The 24451-nt window shown below is 35.1% G+C and overlaps 1 long non-coding RNA gene across 1 annotated transcript; it reads left to right on the top strand.

Annotated features, from left to right (window-relative positions):
• The first annotated feature begins 991 nt into the window (after positions 1-991).
• Positions 992-22500, top strand: LOC150110631 (uncharacterized). Its single transcript, XR_016548550.1, has 4 exons — positions 992-1046; positions 17409-17477; positions 20507-20596; positions 22340-22500. It is a non-coding gene; the product is annotated as an uncharacterized LOC150110631 (long non-coding RNA).
• Positions 22501-24451: the final 1951 nt, after the last annotated feature.

Raw genomic sequence — 24451 nt, 5'->3', positions numbered from 1 at the left:
TAAGGCAATGGTTTTCGTTAAAGTTTGGAATGTGTGCTTCACAGCTCTCTTTGTACAGTCTTTCCTGAAGAAAATAACTTTTTGTAACACTTTGGTTTTATTCCACTGAATCCTGAGTTTTGTTGATAACGCTTAGTGTGCTAAACCAGAATTATTGGGTTCTTTAAGTGAAATATATTCTTGATGTTCTTCAAGACGAATTTGTGCAGTGGTTTGAAAAAATTCCATGTTCGATTTCTGGAGAAAGGTTTTACGAATTATCTACCACTCAGCTACATTCTAAACTAGTGTAGCATAGGTTAACAACCTTTCAATGGTAGGATTCTCATAAAATTGTCATTTAGTTGAATGTTTATGTAGTTGTTAAACTCTGATATCGAGTACTATCATTTGAAGAAATGCGACAAAGTTGTTTAGCTCATTTCTCTCTCCCTGTTTAATTTGCTAATACAGAATAATTTTTTCTCAAAAGAATGGGGAAAGAGAAAACACAATAATACAATAATAATAATAATAAAAAAAATTTTCTTTCAGGCATTAGCTCTGTGCGAAATAATTCGCCTTCTTTTGAGGCGCGCTGAATTTTTGCTTCTGCCAGTTAATTTTCCCAAAGAAGATATCCAACATATTCCAATGTACAGGCCACAAAAATAACGTTACTATATATCGTTCACAAATATATAGAGGGAATAGAAATAGTGTTTTCGGCTAGAGGTACTTTAGCTGTGCATCACTGAGAACTGCATACAGAGTTCGGAAATCATTCAAGCCTGTTGATAGGGCCTGCCTCTCGTTGTTTTTGATGAATTATACCGCTAAAATATCAGGTAGAGGAGACCGGGTATGGTCGTCACATGGGTAAGTTGTCACAAACTCTATAACATAGAAACTGTAATATATAGGTACGTACTAATCATAGAGACGCGTAAGCACATCTCCGCTCCCTTCGCGTCATTAATTTCTCTGAAGAGTGAAGTGAAGATAGGACGTGTCGTTGTTTGTTTTCGTGCGTTCGAAGTAAATTGTTGCAACTCATTTTCTATCAAGTAAGTACTTGTTTTTTAATATCTACTATATTTTTTCTACTTAATCTGGTAGTTTAGAGTTCCTTCTAACTTTAATGATTTTTGGCACTTTTTTTAAACTCCTTAATATATGAGCAGGTAGGTTTGAATATGTTTAACGGCTTGGGTGACGTTGTCACAGAATATTTTGGGTCATTTGTCGCATGTGACAACCAACCCCACTTTAACTTGCTGTATCATGTGATCTTATTTATTTATTTATTTTACAACAGGTCTTAATAATAATACCGCGAAATTATAAAAAGAAGACGTCTAGATGTGAAGTATCCCCGGAATTGATGCTATGCACGGCAAGAAAGGTGAAAAAAAGGCAATAATAAAATAAGAAGCGTTGCAAAGGATTATAATATAAATTACCGCACTGTGCGCGATATTGCAAGAAATTTACGGACATAGAAATTAACAACAGTATTACACAGGCCATAACTGTCGTAGGATACAAAAGCAATCGGTAAATTTTTTCCGATGAATTCTAAAATGAATTAGAGGCCTATCTCCTCCAAAACTTTGACATATATTTAGGTCTCCTTCCAAAAGAAGTTCGAAAGGTTGCATATGAAGTAGCTATGGCAAATAATTAACCATACTACAGAGCTGGGAGAACGATAAACAAGCTGGTGCTGATTCAGCGTTTATGAAGCGGCATAGTAATTTATCAATAAGATCACCCGAAACAACTTTGGCACGCGGAACTAGCCTCAACAGACAATCTAAATAATAAGCAAGTCAGAGCAGCAGTCAAATCAGCGGAGAGAGGTTCACCTGTCACTTTAGCAGTGGCTGTGTCTGGAACAAGCAACACAGTTCCACCATTTTTTGTGTTCCCTCGTTTTCACTTCAAAGACCACTTCATTAGAGATGGACCACCTGGTTGTTAAGATGGAAGTAATCCTCAGGATGGATCACTGAATAATTGTTTTTCAAGTTATTGAAGCATTTTCACAATCACGTTAAATATATCAAAGAAAAACCATGTTTCCTGTTTCTAGATAACCATGGATCACATCTGTGATCCATGGTTATCTAGAAAATGACATAGTTATGCTTTCATTCCCGCCGCATTGCACCCATCATTTACACAGCTAGATCGGTCTGTTTTTTTATCAATGGATGATAAATCATCCATTGATTACCAACCCCAGATAGTGTCACAACCAACCCAAGCACGAAGTAAATTGTCACAAAACAGTTGCTACAGATAAAGTGAATTATCTCCCAATTTTATATATATTATCCATGGGACTTTTTTTTAATATAAAGTCAGATGTAGGTTGTTTATATTAAAGTATGTCTGAATCAATTTTCCTGCAGATATAACGTGTAAAAAATCAAAATATAAAAATGTGACAACCATACCCGGTTTTCCCTAATCTAAAATTATCTCCCCTAATCTCTATAGACAAAATTTGATTATATTGCAGATTCAGGCATCCGGTAAGCAACAAGAAGAGTGGTTGGTGGTCTAACTGGATTGTCTGCCTCAGAACACATCCTCGATTCCCAAAGGTGGAAGTAATTGTTATGTACGCCCTGTGCATAACACATCGATAGCTTGCTAAATGCATAGCAAGTTTGACATTCAAAGCTTGCTAATTGAATAGCTCAGTGGCTGCAATTTGACCAACTAATCAGCTCCGTTACGTTTAATATCGTCATCATCATCATCACCACCTTTGCGGGTACGTATCAGATTTCTGATACGTACCCGCAAAGTGAGTACAGGATACTATACTATGATAATAATACGTGACTTTATTAGTAACTCCTGTAGATAATTTCGCAGATATTAATCCAATATTTGTTAATATTGTTAGATGTTATATTTTTAGCACACCATCACTAGTATCAAGTCACTTAATCATCTTCTGAGTATTTTCCCCTGCCATCTTGGCATCAGACAACACCTTTGCTTAACCTTTCATGATAATCAACAGTGGTTTTGTTCTAACGGGACCTTAAGCACCCAAGATTTCCAGTTAATCTTGGAATTTGTCTCCATAATTCTAAGGTAACGTGGTTAGTCCAATGTTCATATGTATAGTTTATAAGTAAATTGTGAGTAGTTGCCAACCATTCGTTTCCCATTTTGTTAAAATAATAAAAATAAATAAATGACTTTTATTCTTTAAAGGATATAGGTGAGACCATGTAGCAATGATTGACTTTTGGAAATGGGCAGGCAGTCAATCTGTGTACTTAGCCAATCAGTGATATCAGGTCCAAATTATCAATGATTTTTTTACTGGCAATCAGGTAGAGTACAGAAGACAACTGCTTCCACTCCTGGCTTCTATCCCTGAATCAATATATTATTGTCTGAAATAGTCTGGAGATAACGGTCAAAAACTTAAACACAAGACTGCCTATGTATTGCTTTGCATTAAGTCCCATTTACTCCACATGATTGGAGTGTTTTGAATAGTTTTTATCTGTGGGCCTATTCATTTGACTTTTGCAGCCCTACTAAACTTAAATGCAGATCCATATTATATTCATACGATTTCTCAACTATCTGTTGTAAAGTGAATATCTGATCCTGCCCCATTCCAATTTTATCTGAACTCAGTTGATTTTCACTAAGTTTTTCTATGACCATTTTCCTTGTCCCACTTCAGGCCCTGTTTTTTACGGAAATAATTTGCACAGGAATTACTCAGTAGTTTTCACATTGTATTTTATTCCTCTTTTTTGCAGATGTGAACTTTTTCAGATGAACTCTTTTGGAATTCGACTTGCTGATCATGCATTCTGAATTATGTAGTGTAGCCACTGTATTATGTATTTGAATCTGTATCTGAATTATGTAGCGTAAAACTTGTATACCTCCACATTTGAGCAACTGTCTTAAATAATATATTATTTCTGTTCTGTATTTCGCTATCCTGTATGTCACCGATGATGACCTGTAATTTTCAGATTGAAATATCTGGCAACTGTCACCGATGATGACCTGTAATTTTCAGGTTGAAATATCTGGCAACTAAAGTTAAATACCTTATTTTTATGAAGTTGAATATTTGATTCATCAGGGAAGAACTGACTAAAAAGACGGGTAAACTTAATAAATTATTTCTACAAGGTAAGCTATAAGCATACATTTTCATTCTTAAAAAATGCCGCGACCTCAAGACTAGTCCGATTTTGCAAAACTACCCTGCAGAGGTTGCGGTCGAAAAAAATTGCAGCGTAGATCGCGCGTATCTGAGAGATACATTAATTACTAGTATGTTCTAAAATGCGATAAAACTTAAAAAAAAATACTGCAAATATAATACATGATGGTTTATTTATTTTTAGTTACAATCTAGAAATTATTGAACAAAGAAACAAAGAAAAAAAACAACAACTAAACCAATACTATACTGATACAAATCTCTCAGATACAATTTACTATCAAATATCACTTTCACTTTCGCATTCGACTCTATCATTCTCATCATCGGACTCGAGTAACAAAATCGCTGAATCTCTTCAAACATTTGATGGATCATCCAATCGATATATTTTTCCAGCCATTTTCAACGGTAAATAAATAAATACATGAAAAAAAAATTAATCAATACTATACTGACATCGAAGGTCGCGGTATCTCTCAGATACAATTTACTATGAACTCTCACACACCTTTACATAACACGTGTTAAACCAAAACTGACCGCATAAACAGTGTGGAATAGCACTCATAATATATGCATGCGCAGATACTCATGCAGGGGCGCGCCGTCAATATGTGCAATATATGCGACGCAGACAGGCGCCAAAGATTTCAGGCGAGGAGGAAATACTCAAAAAAAAAAAAAAATTACATTTTTGTTTAAATCTTAATTATATTTTATAGATTTATCTAAAACAAATTATTTTATAATCACTTATTTGTTATTATTCCTTAAGATCTTATTTTATTCTGAGCCTACTTCTAACAAGTAGTTGAGCGTAAACAAGTAAAAACTTGAACTAGCGTGAGTGTACTATTTACATGATGACGCGCGTTTGAATTTGTTTAATCTTGTTCAAACTCGCATTTTCTCTAAACATATATAAGAAAACCTGCTGCAGTTTTTAACTTTATTTTATATTCTGCTGTTATCAGCAGAATATAGGCAACATCTTGCAATGTACCTAAATCGTTATGAGAAAAATTTAAATCATTTGAACAATTACAAACAAATGAACAGAATTAATTACATCCTTAAAAAATAAAACTTCTATTGATCATTTCTAACAAACAGTTTTAGATAATGAAAGGAAACATTGGTATGAAGTTATAAAAAGAATAATTTTTGTAGTACAGTTTTTAGGAAACCAAATCTTGCCCTTCGTGGTAAAAGTAATTAACTTTACGATTGCAACAATGCCAATTTTTTAAAATGCATTGAGATGTTAGAAAAGTTTGATCCTTTTATATCGGAATACATGCGACGTGTAGCTAATGATCCTGACTTTAAAAATATGCCTTTCTATTTAGGAGATAAAATTCAAAATGAAATACTCACTTTATTGGCATCAAATATTAGAAATAACGTTTTTATTAAGTGTTTTTTTTTTATTAGGGGAGGAGTATAGGGGCGCCAACTAATGTTTTGCACACAGGCGCCGGACACTTCTTGGCGCGCCCCTGTACTCATGACTCCAAGTTATACACTGGATATGTGTAAGAATATTTATATTAAACAATTTGTTTGTATCTGTCAGATCAGCCGTGACCTCCGCAGGGTTAAAGAAGCCATCAAATCTCTCACAGCACACGATATACCGGGTGATTATAAAACAACGTCAAGTGTTCAGAGCCCTCTAGCGAGTAATGTATTAGACGAAACACACCAATATTCGGTAGACGTACACAGTGGAACATGAGGATTCGACTTAAGGAAAAAAAAGTACCAAAAGTCGCAAAGAGGGGAAATTTTGGCACTGCCAAATAAATTTTAGTAGGTGTGACTAATGAATGACTAAATGGCAAATGAGAGACAGCATACATCAATTTCATGACGTTTATTGTTAATTACAAATGAGGTTCAATATGACCACCATTCTGATATTCCAGGAACTGCATACGGTGCACGACATTTTCCACAGTGGCTCGCAACATATCGGAATTGATTTGTCTCACGTGTAAAGTTATTCGATCTTTCGAAGTTGGAATATCGGGTACATGTCCTTGATACACAATGCTTTTAAGAAATCCCCACAGCCAAAAGTCACAAGGATTGAGATCAGGCGATCTCGATGGCCATGGGGTGGGAAATGCACGACTAATGATTCTTCTGTCAGAGAAATGTTGTCGCAAAACACGCTCTACCTGAAGTCCGATGTGGGGTAGTGCACCATGCTGCATGAAGATGGTCGAATCGAGACATCCTCTTTGCTACAGTTGTGGAACCACAAAGTTCTGTAGCATATTGGCATACCTGTTGGCATTGACGGAACAGGTCACTGGTCCATTTTGGCGATTTTCCTCGTAAAAGTATGGACTGATGATAAAAGATGCCGTAAATCTGCACCACAGTGTGACTTTGGGTGAGTGGATTGGCATCTGTAGACACACGTGCGGATTAGTTGCAGCCCAAATGCGACAGTTGCTGTATTAATATCGCCGTTCAAATAAAAGTGCGCTTCGTCACTCCATAAAATCTGCCACAGCCATGCATCATCCACTTCCATGCACGCTAAGAATCTCAAAGATAAGTCGATTCGTGTGGTCGCATCACCAGGGCGCAATTCTTGAACATGACTGATTTTATAAGGGTAAAACTTCAACATCTGATGTAGGATTTACACTGTTCTGTATACGATATCCGTTTGCTGGGATATTGCTCGTGCACTGCTGGTACCCTGCACATGCGTCATCTCCTGTTCCACAATAGCAGTTGCAACTTGTTTAATTTGTTGGTGATTGATTGGTTTGCGTCCCCTGCCTACCTGCACTGCTAGAATTCCAGTAGTTTCAAATCGCCGAATCAGTTTTCGTAAGTTTATTACGCTAATAGGTCCTTTTGGTAAATTTTTCATACGCCGAAAATCACGAAGACAAGCACTGGCATTATTGTTGCGCTGATAATAGAGTTTCACTAAGAAAGCACGCTCACGTAAGGTAAGAGGCATCGAAAAGCAGTTCGTCTACGAATGATAAGAAATCTCACAGGCTTTCCTTTTATTGCATGATCGCTCACAAGAAACGTGATAATGCAAATTAATGCATTTTACTCGGCAAACAGGGCCAAAATTTCCCCTGTTGGCGACTTTTGGTACTTTTTTTTTTCCCGTTAAATCCAATCCCCATGTTCCACTGTGCACGTCTACCGAATATTGGTGTGTTTCGTCCAATACATTACTCGCTAGAGGGCTTTGAACACTTGACGTTATTTTATAATCACCTGGTATATCTTAATAAGCACTAAACAATAAGTAGAGGATGTTATATTCGAGTAATAGCGATCAAGAAAAGGAAGGATTGCGATAGCAATCAACACCAAACATGAAGATAGTTTTTAATTGGAGGGTACTTTTAAGTACTTAATTATGTGAGCATCTTCAAAATAGTGAAAAATAACATTCTTCATAGGAAGAAGTGTACGCATTTTTCGAGTCATTAGAAAAAGCAGCTGACATAAAGCAAATAGAAAAGGTGATCCTTGTTAGAGATCTAAACAGTAGAGTACATGTATCCTACGAGGTGTATAAGAATGATATTTACATTTTTATACAGATATTTACTTTTCTCCATATTTACATTTTCCTTTTGGGAAAATGTAAATATGGAGAAAAAGCAAAGCTAATAATAATAAATGCCTGCTGGATTTCTGCTCAGAATAAGGACTGATCATTACTAACACCATGTTCCAAATTAAAATTTGCATAAGTTAACGTGGAGGGAAGACAAAGGAAGTAATATAGGATAAAAGAGTATACAGGGAATTCGAAATATGAAAAAAAAATGTAAGGAACACTTAAAAATTAAAATTGAATTTTTACTGGTAAACTTTACACTAGTTAGCTACACAAATATTATAAGAGAAAAAAATGAAATAATTAGAAAACAAGAACTAAATATTGGAGTCTCAGTGACAAACTCTGAAGAAACATTGGTTGATTCAGCTCGGGTGGCATAGATTATTTAACTTCTTGTGTCCGTGTACATAAGCTATTATGGAAAAGAAGAAAGCATGGAGAAAGTTTATACATATAAGGAAATAGCAAACGATCTGGACCTTATTGAAAAACGCTTAGAAAAGGAGAAAAGAGATGAATCAAAGATGGTAAAGGTGAGAAGAAAATTGCGATATGGATAATTGTCTGGAGAAATCACTTTGAAAGACTGGTAAATCAATGACAGAACAGTTGCAGAAAATCTTCAGAAAGAATGTGAACATGAGTACATATTAATATTTGAGATAGAAAAGCTAAAGTTATGCCACATTTGATAAGTGCCACATTCAATGTTAAATGTGGCATCATATTCGCCCAGAAATGTACAAATATGAAGATATTAAAGTTCTGCAGTGGATACACCATTTAAATCAGAAGACATGGAAAGGTTGAATTCTAGATGACTAGAATTGGGCTCTGATATTTTCCGGGATGATAACGTGGAATAAAACATAATGTGGAAATTACAGAGGAATTTCTTTACGAAGTGTTCCAAGTAAAATTTATGCACGCATACTGCGAAGAAGCTAAGAAAAACTGTCGAGAGAAACTCGAAGAAGACAAGTTTTGTTCAATTCAGTGATTGACAAGATTATAGTTTTATTTTACATCTAATAGTTGAGGACTTATCAGAAAATATAACGGGGATCTGTACTTAAGTTTGGTAGATCTAGAAAAGGCATGCAAAAAAGGTGTCCAGAGAAAAGCTTCGCTATTAATCTAGAATTAAATCGTACGACAGCAGTTAGAATGAAGGAAGAGGTTTGATGCAAAATAACTGGCTAAGACGAAGATGGAGTGTATACATAGTCTCCTACCCCTATCCATCATCTATACCGATCGCATTGGGAATGAATGTGATATTAAAATCAAAGATATCTCTTTAATAAACGTATCTCTTTGCTTTATACAGCTGATATTGCACTCCTAAAAGCATTCAGCGCATGTCTCCGGGATTCCTAACTAAATTAAATAACAGCTGTAAAAATTTGGCATGAAAATCAAACCAGCAATAAAACGATCAAAATTGAAATTAAGCAAGAACACAGAAAATGTCAACGGCAGTCTCGATAGAGAGCGTATTACAACCCATAGAAATGGACTGCAAATAAAACAATTGATCATAGAATTGAGACAACACAATTATGAGAGTGCTGAGAAACATTAGAGGAGTGAACAGACAGCATCAGTGGGAGAATCATGTTAAAAACGAAGATGTTATAAGGTACTTGCATTGATGGCGTTCAAGAATTTGGAAGTAAAGCTAATCTAAGATAATAGAAGAAAAAAGGTTAGCAAAACAGGTGTTTGTTGACAGGAAAAAGATCCAGAGAAAGATCAAGGTTTAGTTGAACTGATTCATCGAGAAGTGCCTTAGAAGAAAGAAATATTAGATATGAGAATTTAGATTACTGACAAGCAAAGACTAATTTAGAGGAGAATTATTGATAGGAGATTAGTAATAATAAAATTTCAATCATGCTGTAATTGTCATAGTAGCTTATATCCTTGAGGGTACAATCAGGAAATGGTCGATGATGCAAATTCGAAGGGAAACTCTTCTAACTTCGTAAGGAATTTCTGTCAATAATTAAAAATTAAAACCGTTCGAATTATGTTAGATGTCGCTTCACTGTAAAGTAAGCTGATATTTCTTCTGGATTTCTCTCTTTCTCTCTGTAGACAATGAACTTAAGAATTATTAGAATTTCCTAATACCACGAATTATTCTTGTGGTAATTTTATCGGGTTTAATGCAATAAAACATCTTAGTGTGACTTGGATTGAGTGGCATTTGTTTATATCATATCACAGATAAACCTGGTTTTCGGTTATGACTTGGAAAAAAAAACGAATGTTGGATATACGCGTACCTGAATCATCTTGGATTATATTAAAAGGACTTCATAAAATAAAAAACTGATTTAAAATTATGTAGCCAATTACGGATTTTGCATTCTTTCAATAGTGATTTTATTAGCGTATTGAGTAACAAATAAGAAGGGATGCAAATTAGCATTTCTGGAATCATTCATTTCTTACAGTACACTTAATAATAATGTGATCTTAGGTAGCAAATAATAACGGATTAAATGTAACCTTACTATTTTCCTTGCTTTTGCCATTTAGCAATCTACGGATACATGATTTATACACTATTTTAAAAAAAGAAAAAAAGAAAAAGTGTTTCTCTCTATGGTCTTGATATCACCGATGTCCTTTGGTTCGAATGACAGTTACATAGACCTGAGATAAAATCCTGTGTATGAGGCAAAATAAGTTCATATAAGGATATTTGTTTATCGGAAAGGCAAAATCTTCTATCTCATACAGTACTCACAAAGTTTCCGTCCCCGAAACTCGAGTTTTTAATCTCGAAAAGCAGACAAACAGTCCAGAATATACGTAGTTACTCCTAATACACTGGACTCGAATAATACATTGCTGCTTCCACCGAAATCACAAAACAACCAGATAATCAATAACTGATAAGGAAATGTGACATTGACTATTCTAACAATAGAATGTGACGGTTAGAGTTAGGTTATGTGCGCATGAGAATTTGTCTATCAGCATGTTTCCTGAACATCTACTGTATGTTCCTTGGCGTTTCTATAAGATCCTTTATATCGATGTTGGCAAAAGAAAAATGAAATGTTGCCATTTGGTGCGTGTGTTTAATTTAGCAGAGTTAAAATTGAAGAAAATTAGTCAATGCGATGAAACATTTGGAAACAAAATAGACTGAATGTATACAGTCATTGTAATGTCAACACAGCTGTTCATAATTTATTTAATGCCATTAAATATATCACTGCCTACGCAGAATGTAATCAAATTAAAAATTTCACGGAAATCTTTATGAATCATGTATATCTGTGGACGTCTCAAAATCAAAAAGTATTGATCATATATTTTTAAAAAATCTACTGGGACAGGTTATCTTCAGCAATTGGAGTAATCTCTTTTGACTTCTAAAAGAAAAAAAAGTTTCATAGAATAAGAAAAACCTCTTAAAATTAATCTTCAAAATTCTGTTGAGTACCCAAGTTCCGCATCATTTCCTTTTCTGTTCATCATTGTCTTTTCTCTACAACGATCCATACATACCCGTATAAGCATGAAGCGCTGCAGAAGGGAAGGAGATTATGAGAAATAAAGATGAGTTTATTGGTAAAAAGAAAAAAAAAATGTATAAGAAAATTAATTTAATGCAGCCAGCAAACGATCTTTAATATGAGACATACGAAAGATTATCCACCTATCCCAGTTTCCTTAAATTAAGTAACAAAACGAAAGTCAGGTAAATTATGTAAAAGGTGACGTTGAGTCTAGTTATCGTATACAAATAAGTGTCGTAGTCAGCGTTATATGCAAATAAGCCACAGCATAAAGCGGGAGTTTTGGAGTGATTTTCCATTTTGTTCGGAGTGAGAACCAAATATTTGTAGTAGCAAAATTCTTAGATATGGTTGTAAGACATCACTTAATCTATGAACTCAGGTAGCGAGCATCGTAAAGATAGGTAGACGGAGTTAGCAAAAGTCAAGCAGTTGTAGTTAGATGGTTGCATATATTTCGTTCCGTGGTTCACAGATTGTATCCCGGAGATTCAGTGAAGGACGGGCACGAGCTACAACCGCAATGAGTGTGGTTGACAGATATCTCAGATTATCTGCTTGTCGAAACAGGAGTGCTATCCTGATTCATCTACGATTTGACATCGCTTTAGTTGCTGGAACATTGGTATCTGCTTCCACTGTGCGTATCATACTTCACGAAGGTAGTCTGTATTTTTGTTTTTTTAATATCTGATACACACATGAAAGACCACAAGACCTATAGCACACCAGTGCCGTGTGTGGGGGGGGGGCAAGAGGAATAGAAGAAAGGAGGAATCTGTTCACATTTGGCTTGAACAGTTGAGGATTGTTATCTCTGGGAAAGGCAGAATGGGAGGAGACTGTTCCAAAGAACAGAAGGAGATAGAATGAAGGAGGAAGGTAATTTATATATAAGAGGCACAGAAAAAGAAAGAGTGGGTGTAAAAACAGAACCTGGAGTACTCCTGCATTGGTGGGGAATGAGAGTAAACCGTCCAACATGACACGTAGTGAGCGACCAGTGAGAAAGTCGACCTTTGAAATGTCGAGAGCAACCAAGTGATTTTCATCATGGCATGAGTCCAGAGGTGAGTGGTGAAAGCGAGAAAATCAGCTGTAGATCGCGAGTGTTGGAATCCATACTGCTGGTCAGTGATTAGTTGGTATGTCTCTAGGTGGTTCAAGAGTTAGTTGTTGATAACCTTCACAGTTTTAGAGAGAACAGAAGTGAGAAAAATTGGACGGTAGTTCGTTGGTTGACTTCATCCCCTTTCTTTGGGATGGGCTGGATGTGCACTTGCTTCCATGTTGTCGAATAGATGCAACGTGAATAAGATAGATTGAATGGATGATACAAGATAGGTGTTAGTCCTGGAGAACAATTTTCAACACGATAGGTAAGATACCATCAGGACCAGATGCCTTGTTCGTGTTCAGATTTCTTTTTGTCAGAAGACTATGGCAATATGAACGGAGCCGTTCTTGGTAGTGTGGAAGAAGGTCATCAGCACAGGAATTTGAAGACCAGAGTGATGCCAATAATTTGGCCTTGTATTTAGGTAAGATAACTACAGTACCATCCAGTTGTGAGAGTGCTGGAAACCTGGATGTGCAGAAGTTGTGCCCAGTGACCTTTGCAAGGGACCAAAAAGAACGACTGTCATTTGGGCAGGAGGCGAGTTTGCAGCATTTGTCCCTTTTAAAGTCTAACTTGAACTTAGTGATGATTCGTTTACAATGGTTGCGAGCTGCCATTTACAGCTCGTAATAATAATAAAACAATAATAATATAAAAATAAAAATAACAGAAATCATCCGTGAGGATGATTTCTGTTATTCGTGAGCAGGTGTTTGGATCGGAAGAACTAAAGCAGTAGTCAGACCATGGGAAACGGACGTGCTCCCACTTGGCACCCCTTGTGTTGCCAAAGTTCATCAAGTGTGTTGGCAAATTGGAGGGAATTGTCAGGCATTCTGGTAGAAAGATTGATGACCAAATACCTTAGCATCCCTGCCTGCTTAGTTGGTGAAACTGGAGAAGTATGATTTGTGAACATTGAAGTCCCCAAGAAGGATGACCTCATTATTAGGGTATTTTGACTGCGGAAGTCAAGCTTTAGAAAGAGGGATAGTTGGAGAGCTCAGAGTAGTTGACAAAGGATGATCTCATTATTGGGATATTTCGACTGCAGAACTCGAGCTTTAGAAAGAGTGATAGTTGAAGAGGTCAGAGTAGTTGACAAAGTCTGGAGAGCGAGAGAGAGAGAGTATATGACAATGGCAGATTAGTTTGGCATAGGAATTGTTGGCCAAAGCTGATGAAACAGTGGGGATTCAAGGTTTTGTAGTCTATGGCATGATATGTCGGTTCTGATGAATGCACAAGTGTCGCCCTGGTGGAGGAAAGAGTTGTGTAATATGTAATTTGGGCAGTGACTGCTGAGGTTACCACTTTGAATTCTGATAGGAACAGTACTTCTGGTTTAGATTACTGTAGGTGGTGGTGCACATCGTTTATATGATGTTTAGAATACAGATGTTGGTGAAGTGGATATGGATTTTTTTTCTGAAAATATGTAAGGATAGTGGATTGTTTGATTGGATTTTTGGAGTTTTTTGTAGGCGGATGTTCGAGATCTGCAGTAAAATCGGATTTATGTTATTGTATTTTGTGAGGAAGAGATAAAGAGGAAGTGGGGCATGCAGTGAGTGGTGGCAGACTTGCAAGCGTATCGTCCACACAGAAGAAACCTAGTCTCCTGTCCATACGTGGCCTCGACAGTCCCCAAATCCATGAAGAACATAGGAGAGCTTAGCTTTGCAGGAGCAATGGTTGTTATTACCAACTGAGTTCCTGGGCATCATTATAAAGAGTATGAGAAATCGTTATGAGAGATGTATTGCTTTGAGGGATGACCGCATGACTTATTGAGGCACTTTGATAATCTCATTTTGACTCTTGTTTTTTGATCATTGCTTCACGTTCTCATTTGTTACTAAATTAAACTATTTATTTACAAATAAATTAATTTATTTAAACTCATGTTATACTGCTTTCCATGAAATGGAATAAAAATCATCACCAGTTTTGAGTTATCGTATTTTATCCTTTATTCCTCACTTAACGGAAACCAGACTATATTACATCAGTATTGGTATTGTAGGTCTGATAATAGTTACACATTCAGAAACACTTATACATCCCAAAGACGTTTACAATCATTAACGCCACCGTGTCCTTTAAACCTTATGGAGCGAAGAGCAGAAACGCTGTCAAAAACTGATTCCTCTTCCTATTAAACAGTTAGAAGAACAAATCCTAATGGAGTAAAATTGTAAGGTTCCGAAACAGAATCAAACGAAGCAACTCATGTGTTATGTTTGAGTTGTTGAAGGTGGTGAACAGTTAACGCCCTTCATATATCATTCAAACTTCGGCAGGAGCCTTCAGACTCCCAAATTCGTTATTACTTTGTGAACAATCGAGTACATTTACTTATAAATGAAAAACTATTTTGAACTTTACTAGAGAACACACCCCGCAACATGAACGTAAACATTCTAAAAGCCATCAATAGCTAAAGTTTGTGTTTTCTATGAAGAATGGAAGATGACATGTTATAAAAGAGAATTTCGCGATGCTGTAACATATGCGTCTTTTCATATTTCAGTTAGTGATGACACATTGTATCATAAAAGATTCTAGACGTCGATAAAATAGCTCCGCCCAAAGTAAATTTCCACTTTTTTCATTAATAGCACCGCCTCTCTCCATTTATAATTTTCTTCTCTCAGTTAAAAATTCTAGCACTCACTTGAAAGAAAACTGTACAACAGGAGGATCGTAGTTTTGAATAATATTATCCGAAGGTTTGTAGGAAAACTCCCTCTTTTAAGTATATAAATGGATCTATAGAGTAAAAACTCTTATTACAGTTTTCGTTTTCTAGTTTGTTTCCATACTTTATTTGGTATTTGCTTCTTGACAGGTTTGTTTAGATCCAAAGCTGTTAATTCAAGATCAGAATTCATATTTGTAGTGCTCAAACCGTCTACGGTTTGCTGCTCTGCATTATTGTTATAGCACAAATTTCGCTGTATCTTTTTTGGTATCCAAATATCAGAATCCAAGTTCAAGATACGTGCATTTCGTTATTCTTGTCAATATTCTCGTTTGGAACGTGTTTGTACGTCTCTTCATGTATTTTAAGGGAAATCAAATGATAAATCTGCTGCACAAATACTGCAAACTTGAAACTGATCTGGTTGCTAAAACGCACTAAACCATATAGATTAAGGTACATTAGTTTAATAATTGTTTCTGCTAATATGCTGCTATTTCTTTGGTCATTTGCGGCTTACTTCTTCATTCTAGAATACGAAATGGAATTTCAGTTCGGTCTAAAGAAGTTTACAAACATCCCATATATGGCAGCCGTCATAATAAATGGAACAATCTGTTTCATGTTTGTTCCAACAATCATATTTTTTTCTTGGATTTCCTATTTTGCCGATTTCTTGAGGTATTCTTTTAACGTTGTAAATATGGTATTAAAAGAAACAAAAGAGAATATTTCTTTTATGAATGTTGAGAAACTGGAAGAGATTCGAGTGATGTACATGAACGGTTGTTTTGTTGTCAAGGAAATGGACAATTAGTTTTCTGTGGCTCTGTTTTTCAATTATGCTGCAAATACTGCTCATTGCTGCTTTTCTGAGTTTCTCCTATTTCACAACGAAGTGCCTTCATGTTATAAAGCTTTGTTTGGTATTTTCATCATGTATAAGTATTTGACAATGTTGTGCATTGCTCGTTCTTTGCAGAAAGTGACAAATGAGGTAAGTACCTTTTAAATAAATATTTGCTCTCCAGTATTATTTTATAGCGTATTTTATATTCTAAAATCGAATTGATAGCGAGAACAGTATTTTAATTGAAAAGCCCTGATATACATTATCCACATCATAGAAAGAATTCGAACCCACGTCTTTCCATTCAAAGAACTCCGTTGAAACCAACTGAATGACGGAGGCTCTAGCTGGAAGATCATTATTTAAAAATATATATCGTTGAAAAAAAATCTAATATTCGTCATTTAAGAAGCGTACGAAATATTGTGGTTGCTGAAGCCATGGATTAAATTTTTACTTAACTGAATTAAGCCATTGTTACCAAGAAGAGAAGAACACAGCCCTTAATTGTTAATTACAAAGTATTAAGATAAAAGTTAAATTTGAAAATTGGTTTTAATCAGTCGTGGTATTTGATATTCGACTAAGGTGAAAGTCCAATTTCAAATGCATAAATAAACAGAAAAAAGTTTGTAAGATGATGGTTTACTTATTTGTTTACATTATCTGATGCCTATTGACTTTGAGCTTTCGTATTCAGCACTGTCAAAAATCACAGAAACGTGAAATAGGAAAATCTACACTTTTTATTTACTTCCTCGGGATAAACCGTAGTCTGTTCAACAGAGAGAGAGAGAGAGAGAGAGAGAGAGAGAGAGAGAGAGAGAGAGAGAGAGAGAGAGAGAGTTAAACTTTGTTTAAACTCATAGTAAAATATTAGTGATAAAGCTATTAACCTTGTCGATAAACGTTTGAAATCGGGTATTGCGATGATTTTTTGAGAATTCTGCAGTTGTCAATTTATTGACTAAATCACAAAAATGTGTCCTGGGCTATTTCATAATCGCATGATCTGTAAAAGTTTTCAGAATATGCATTATGCTAGTATCATCATGTGCGCTAGAATCGGTGAACAAACGTTAGAATTTGAATGAATTACTCAAATAATATAATAAAACAGGAGAAAATTTCAAAATTTCAAAATGAGGAGAAAATTTTTGCGTCATGCTACTTCCTTTAAGCGGCTGTGATAAATTAAGACGAACAATGAAGATAAAGTTCATATTAGAATGAAACAAAAACTAGCTATCCAAAGATGACGAAAGATTATAAATTCTGTTAAATTTGTGATTTAATTTTTACAGATTAAAATTTCACTGCTGAAAATTTTTCTTATCTTCTCTATGCTGCGCTAACTATAATTAATCATTTTACTATTTAGGCTGATCAAACATCTTTCATTTTGAAACAGTTTCCTATTGGATCTCTTTCATTCAAGGAACAGAACAGTGTAAGTATGTAAATATATGAATATCGGTTATCGAATCTTTGATAATTCAAAACCTTATCTGTAAACTATTGGAATCATGAATTAGCTACTTTCGTCTGGAAAAGATTTCATGTTTTATGTGTAATTTATATTCCGATTCTGAATGTTCTTAATCTTGAAAAATCTTTCTTTTTTATGGAATATTTTTATGAAAAACTTTCAGCTTACTGAAAAAAATGTTCTGATTATTTTTCTTACGCATCAATTAAATTATTTTTATTTCAGAAACATTTCATAAAACTAAAAGCATACAGCATAAACATATATTGAGTGATAACGATTTTAGGTTGATTCTCCGTAGCTCAGTCGGTACTGCCCGTCGGTTGGAAAGATCTCTGTTTGAATCTCCTTTGAACCAGAAGAATCTTTACACAGCTTTTTATTTTCACCTATAGGTGATGCTCTACTGAGAATATCAGTATAAATTCGTTTCTTCAAAGAGTGCTCAAGTTAGTTTCCTGGCAATTTCAAACCACCCATTTTGCACTAATTTCTTCCCGATTGAAAAAGACAAAATTGGAGATTATGTAGTCACAGGCACACACCGGAAATATTAGAAGCACATGAAAAAAGCTGAAATTACAAGTTAGCTAGTTTCATGCTGAGGCCGCAGGATTTTTCATCCGCAAAAAAGAAATTGGCCTGATGAACATACGCAGTTAGCAGACATAATAACTAGTCAACCGGTCACATAGCCTTGTTGCTCAGAGCGTAATTCTAATCTACAACTAGTCAAGTCAGTGGGTCATGAGTTAGCCATCACATCCATCTCTAACCTGCAGCCATGGATGGAAAGTGACTTTTCAGGACATTTCAATTTTTGCAGACGAAATCTCAATCTCATTGTATATTGCTTCAGTAGTTCGTAATCAGGGTCAGTTAAGTCACTGTTTTTGTCAATGAGTGTCGCATTTTATGGGGTCTGAACATTAGGTATACATCCTGCTATTTTCTGTATAAACATCAGCAAGAACGCAGACATAACATGAATTAATAAAATAAAATCGCATTTGCTAATGTATATTGTATTTTAGGAGGTAACGATTTCAAATTACACACAAAGAACGATACACTCAGGCAAAGAACGATCTCCTGTTATAATATGATGACGAGTGCCCATCAAATAGACATTTCTTTCTTTTTCTTTTTTCGAATAGAAGAATATGAACGTCAGAGAAGAAAACCTTAGTTGGTTCACCTCTCTTTAGCTCAGGATGATGATCCAATAAATCTATAATGAATTTTTGATAGTTCCATGACAAAGAAAAAGACGCCAAATGTACAGCTACAATAGGAAATGGTCTTCTTCTTTGATTATGGAGGTGTTGCGCATTTATCCATAATTTATCCATAGCAGAAGAAAAGTCGAGATTTTTTTCCAGACGGAGAGCACACACACACACACACACACACACACACACACGCACACACACACACACACACACACACACACACACACACACACACACACACACACACACACACACACACACACACACACACACACACACACACACACACACACACACACACACACACACACACACACACACACACACACACACACACACACACACACACTGAGGTATCCTGAGTTACTCTGGACCAACTCGACAGAAGCACATCCAAGTCAACGACTGATTAAGGCAGTGGTGTCAACTGATCAATGCTACATTCCACGTGATTCATAAATATTAAGCAGGATTCAAACCAGGAGAATTAAGCGGCCAGAGGAGCATATGGAACATTTAAATCGAACTATCCTTGCACAATATGAGCCTTGGACATGGGTGCCTTGTGCCTTGCTGAAGAGTCCAGATCCATTAAGTTACATTACCATAGAGGACACTTCTCTAATACTTACAGATCGTAAAGGAAATTTTAAAACAAGGTATATAAAATGTTAAAGCAAAATATTACTGACTATTGCGGAAGTACAAGGGCAATTCTTTTTTTTTTAAAAAAAAAAAAACGATGGACTAAAGGATAACATTAGTCCATCGCCTTCTATTTATATTGGGATGATAATATAAGGTATCGCTGCTTTCTTTGTACAAACATTCTATGAAAAACTACTTGCTTTTATGTAGGAGTTTAGTTTTGTTCTTCCGAAGGATACAGTACTTAGTGGAAATGATATGTTCAGCCAATCCACCTTCTTCAAGCTTATACAATCTGATGTAGTCGATATGTTCTTTACGACGAATAGCAGTAGATCTGCCAGTTTGGCCGGAGTAAGATAAACCGCCATTGCAAGAAATTTGATAAACACCGGGGTAGATTAAGTCGGAATTTCATCCTTTGAAAAGAGTAGAAAGGAACAAAGTTTGTCGATCCAGCGAAAATATATTTTGAGTTTAACAGATAAAGTAATCTTGAGATTTTCTCAGAAAAGTCTTTGACATTATATGGTTGACAACTTCTTAAGTGGAAGTCCACGTTGACCATAGGACTTGGTGAAGTCGTTAGACAGTAAGATGATCGTAATTCTTTTTCCTAGTTAGTTCTTTCCTTTCTGTTCATGTAAAGAAATATGTTAAAAGTTTGTTATACTTCTATGGATTTAATTTAAGATAACTTAACTGAAATAATGATTCATATGCCTCTTTCGTAATCTCGCTATTAAATATCACAAAATTAAAACTCCTCAAATGTCACATTTTCTTATAAAGACTTTCTCGTGTGATCTTCTGGCTTTGAATTATCAAAGACTCACAAGGACATTTTAATATCCTCAAAAAGTTTCTATCGTTTCAAATACACTCGACAGAAGCACATCGTGGATCAATGAACAGTAGAAATGAAATTTCTTCAGTACATTACACATTTTATTAACTAAAAAATATAACTTCTATAGTTCTGTAGAATGTTCTGCAGCAAATGTAAATCATTTGCTACAGAATATTCTTTCTTTGGTTCAAGCTATTTGCTAATCATTACAATTAGATGTTTATGGTTTCGTAATAGAAAAATTTCTTGTTACATTTCAGTTCATGGTGTTCTTGGCAACTTGTCAAGATGACAAATTAACATTTTCTGGATGGGGATTCTTCAACGTGAACCTGGCACTCATGACGTCGGTAAGTATTTTTATAGATTCGATAATAAGTTGAAATATAATAGTGTAGTTCATTTTTTTAAACTTTCTTTGGTTTTTATACTTCAACCGGTGAGCATTGCAAACAAATACCATCCCATGTTTTGATTCGATAGAGAATTGCATCTTAATATGAACTTTTTAGACACATTTCTAAATAACTGTCTTATGCATAAGCCCTAATGAAAGAAAATATGGTACAGTGTTAGTGAAACTGTTCATTTGAAAAACAGAAGTTTCAAATGCATCTTGAAATCTTGTTTAAAAAAAAGTATTTTTTTAATCTCACATCACGTTTAATTGAATTGTGTAACCTGACGTGCTCAACTTTTCTAGTGAATTGTAAACAACACAGAGCCATTAATATCCACATCGAGTTTCGTCTTTGGATTTTTAAGGTTAGAACCTGACCATCATAATAATTTATCATTTCAGAAATCTTAAAACCATTAAAAACAATTAAAAAGTGCTAAAATATTACCTCGTTCTTTGTTTAAAAATATAACTGTGCAATATTGTTTTCTATAAGTACGTTGGTTATTAAAAATTGAAGTGAAGTTATGCGTATATTTTAAACACAAAATTTTGTGCTTTTGTATTTAATAAAATAGTTTCGTTTTCAACTCGTAGTTTTGGATATAAATAATATTTTACAACGCTACATACGTCCAAGCTTTGACATTTGCGTAAAACCTAAAAATAAAGCACGATATTAAAAATTCGAATAGTCATCATTTAAGATAACAAAAGTAGTTGAATAGAGAATGATAAGTAATAGAGACCAAAAATGGAACTTTTCAAGTCACTTCGAGCCTCTAATAAACAGGGAGGTGGTCTTACGCAGGACAATGAAATTCAATTACCACCTAAAGACATTCAGAATGATTTCCATTTGTAGGCAGTATTCGTAGCAAATACCGTAACCCTGGAATACCCTACATTAATCGCAAATACCCTAGATTAACAGACGAAACGGAATTTCCACGACGGGATTCGTAAGTGCGTCATGTTGGGTGGAGAGCGAGTTTGCACAAAAAGACATACTGGATTGTTTTTTTTTTTTTTTTTTGATAGGATCATCAAAGAAAATGTCTTTTATTATTAAGTGCTTTTTTCTACAAAAGCTCCCCTATCCAAAATGCATTATATAGACATTATAGAATGAATATTCCGAAGTCTTTTCATTTCCTCTCCCAGGAGTAAACAGCGATCTTTCAACCCTAACGTTTTGGAAATCGTTTGGTGACCTGCCACCGACTTTTACTATTGCAATAGATGAGTTTTTTGTGCAAAAGTGCTAGGCAGAGAAGAAGAAAATACAGTCCAACTGCCTCTAACACTCATTCCTAAATTCGTACTTATGTGTAAATGATATATTTTCTACAGTCAATTTTCTGAGCTGATCAATTAAAAAGACTCGTTTTTTCACAAAAAGGAAAAATTTTCTTCACTGTGCCAAACATTATCTAACTCTGAAATAGTTGACTGTGAAAAGACCTAGAAGAAACGTTACTTTAGTTAATGATTAAATCGTCTATTAATCCAGGGTTATTGCGTGCTACGAATACTGCCTACAAAGGGAAATACTGTTACTTACCTTTCCTGAAGCAATTTAATTACCAAATTTATATTACCAAATATAACTACCAAAAGTATACTTTTTAAGAATATTAAAATTCACAACAAACTTGCCGTTTATTAATTCCGTTTTGTTTGTTTATTGCAGATTCTGGGGACGATCATTACATACACCATCATTCTAGTTCAGTCATTGAGTGGTGCGAAGCAGCCCACAGTCACAGTGATATTTAACAACATGACGAATTGCAATTGTTCTGTTACGTAACTTCTCGAGTTTGGGTATCAGACCATGTTTCTACAGGTAGAAGAAGCTCTGTGAGCTTTTATAACTCAAAATACAATGGAAGTGCCGTCTCAGTAAAAATTCGTAAACCACAAAGAGGAGCAAAAGAATTCCTTTTCGTCACATATGGTTTTCCCGAGTTTTGATTTGTCTTTAATATGCATTTTTGTTCGTTAATAAAATTAAATTCAAATTCTATGGTTCTGTTACTTTTACATTCACACAACGGTTTTTTCTCTGTTTTGCATTTCCCTTAATTGAAAAACTTTCCGCTTGTTTAATCATGAAGGATTCATTAGTGTAAAAAATTCTGCTTAATCCATCTTATTATTATTTCTTATTCAACTTTTTTAGAATTGAGGATAGGGAACAGAAAAATTCAAGTAATGCTTATTTTACAGTACATGTAAGATCAAAAGCGTTCAAAGTTCATTTCAGTTTTATGTTTGTGAACGGAAACCTGAGAATCACGAGGAAATTTATCCCACAGTATATGAGAGAGCAACACACACACACACACACACACACACACACACACACACACACACACACACACACACACACACACACACACACACACACACACACACACACACACACACTGAATTAGTAATTTTTTAATTTAAGTTGCATGAGACTGCCAATGTCGATCCTTTTCAATTCCCTGTGCAAAGTTCGGTTAGGTCCAAAAGAAAACAAAAACCAGTAAGTGAAATAGATCAAATACAAACAGTAAGTGAAATGAATGAAATAGATGCGTTGGATCTGCCAAAATCTAGGAGGCTATCTGCAGTCTTCCACGTCGCCCAAGAATACCAACATTGCCCGCTAGAGGGCAACATCAGGACTTTAGGAGAAATATTAGCTTCCTACTTCTTCCTCACTTACTGTTTTGTTGTGCCTGCGTGCATGTGTCTTGTACTCAAGTTCTTGAAAATGGCAACGTGACGTTGCCGAAATATTGAAGTATATTAAAATTTATTTTAAAGTATATCCTAGTACGTTGTAAGTTCCTTAAATTATATAGTGAAAAAAAAAACAACGCTAGTTAGAATGAAATTACAACTTTAATATAAATCTTAACTGTAAAATATCATTAAATTTCATCCAGCCAGAGCGAAATTACTAATATCATTTCTAAACTTCTTTACAGCTTCTTGTACTGACGACTTGTGCGAATAACGCTATGTCAGAGAGTTATTGTAATAAATAATTTCGACACATTGTTTCTTTGTAGCTCCGATTAGGGCCTGTGTAGTTCAGTCGGTTTAAATGAAGCCTTTTAATTAGAAAGACCCGGGTTGGAATCCTATGTACGAAGAACATAATTTTTATCAGTCCTCTTCAACTGAAGATGAGTTAGCAGGCCTAATACGGAGATGGCTGTGCTTTTCCTCTAAGTTCCATAAACACGAAATAATACGGACATGAAACAGTTATCAGGCACGAAAGAGAATAAGAAACCATACTGTTCTATGATTATTCCCTATTAAAGTAGCATTGCTATCTCACCAATCATTATGTTGAGGAGAATGAAGGGGAATAGCATTAATCATTAGTAGTACTACTACCACCACTATTACTACTAATAATAATACATCTATTGTTAATAACATTGTTATTAATGAATCATCTGAATTAAAGGATTTTTCATAGTATAATAATAAAATATACAGGCACTCAGAGTAAAAATATTGGAAAACATTAAAAAGAAATCATTCCTGAAGATTTTACAGTCATGATTCACATTCACTCTTGTTTCTGTTATTCCCGAACGACAAGAAGTGCCATATGCCCTTATCTCTTTAAGGACCTTATAGGCAAGTGATTGCAGTTAATAAGGGAAGAGTTAAGCTAAGAATACTGATGAGTATACACGTGGGTACATTTCTAGGGTTTGAGGAGCTGATCGATGCACTTTTTTTTTTAAAGTTAAAATGTTCTATCGAAAAATAATAAAATGGAAATGTTGAA

The sequence above is a fragment of the Typopeltis vanoorti genome, chromosome 1 (assembly GCF_054136105.1).
Source record: "Typopeltis vanoorti isolate ZY-2024b chromosome 1, IOZ_Tvanoo_1.0, whole genome shotgun sequence".
NCBI lineage: Eukaryota > Metazoa > Arthropoda > Arachnida > Uropygi > Thelyphonidae > Typopeltis > Typopeltis vanoorti.
Note: the sequence above shows the minus strand (reverse complement) of the source record. Positions and strands in the feature narration are given on the sequence as shown.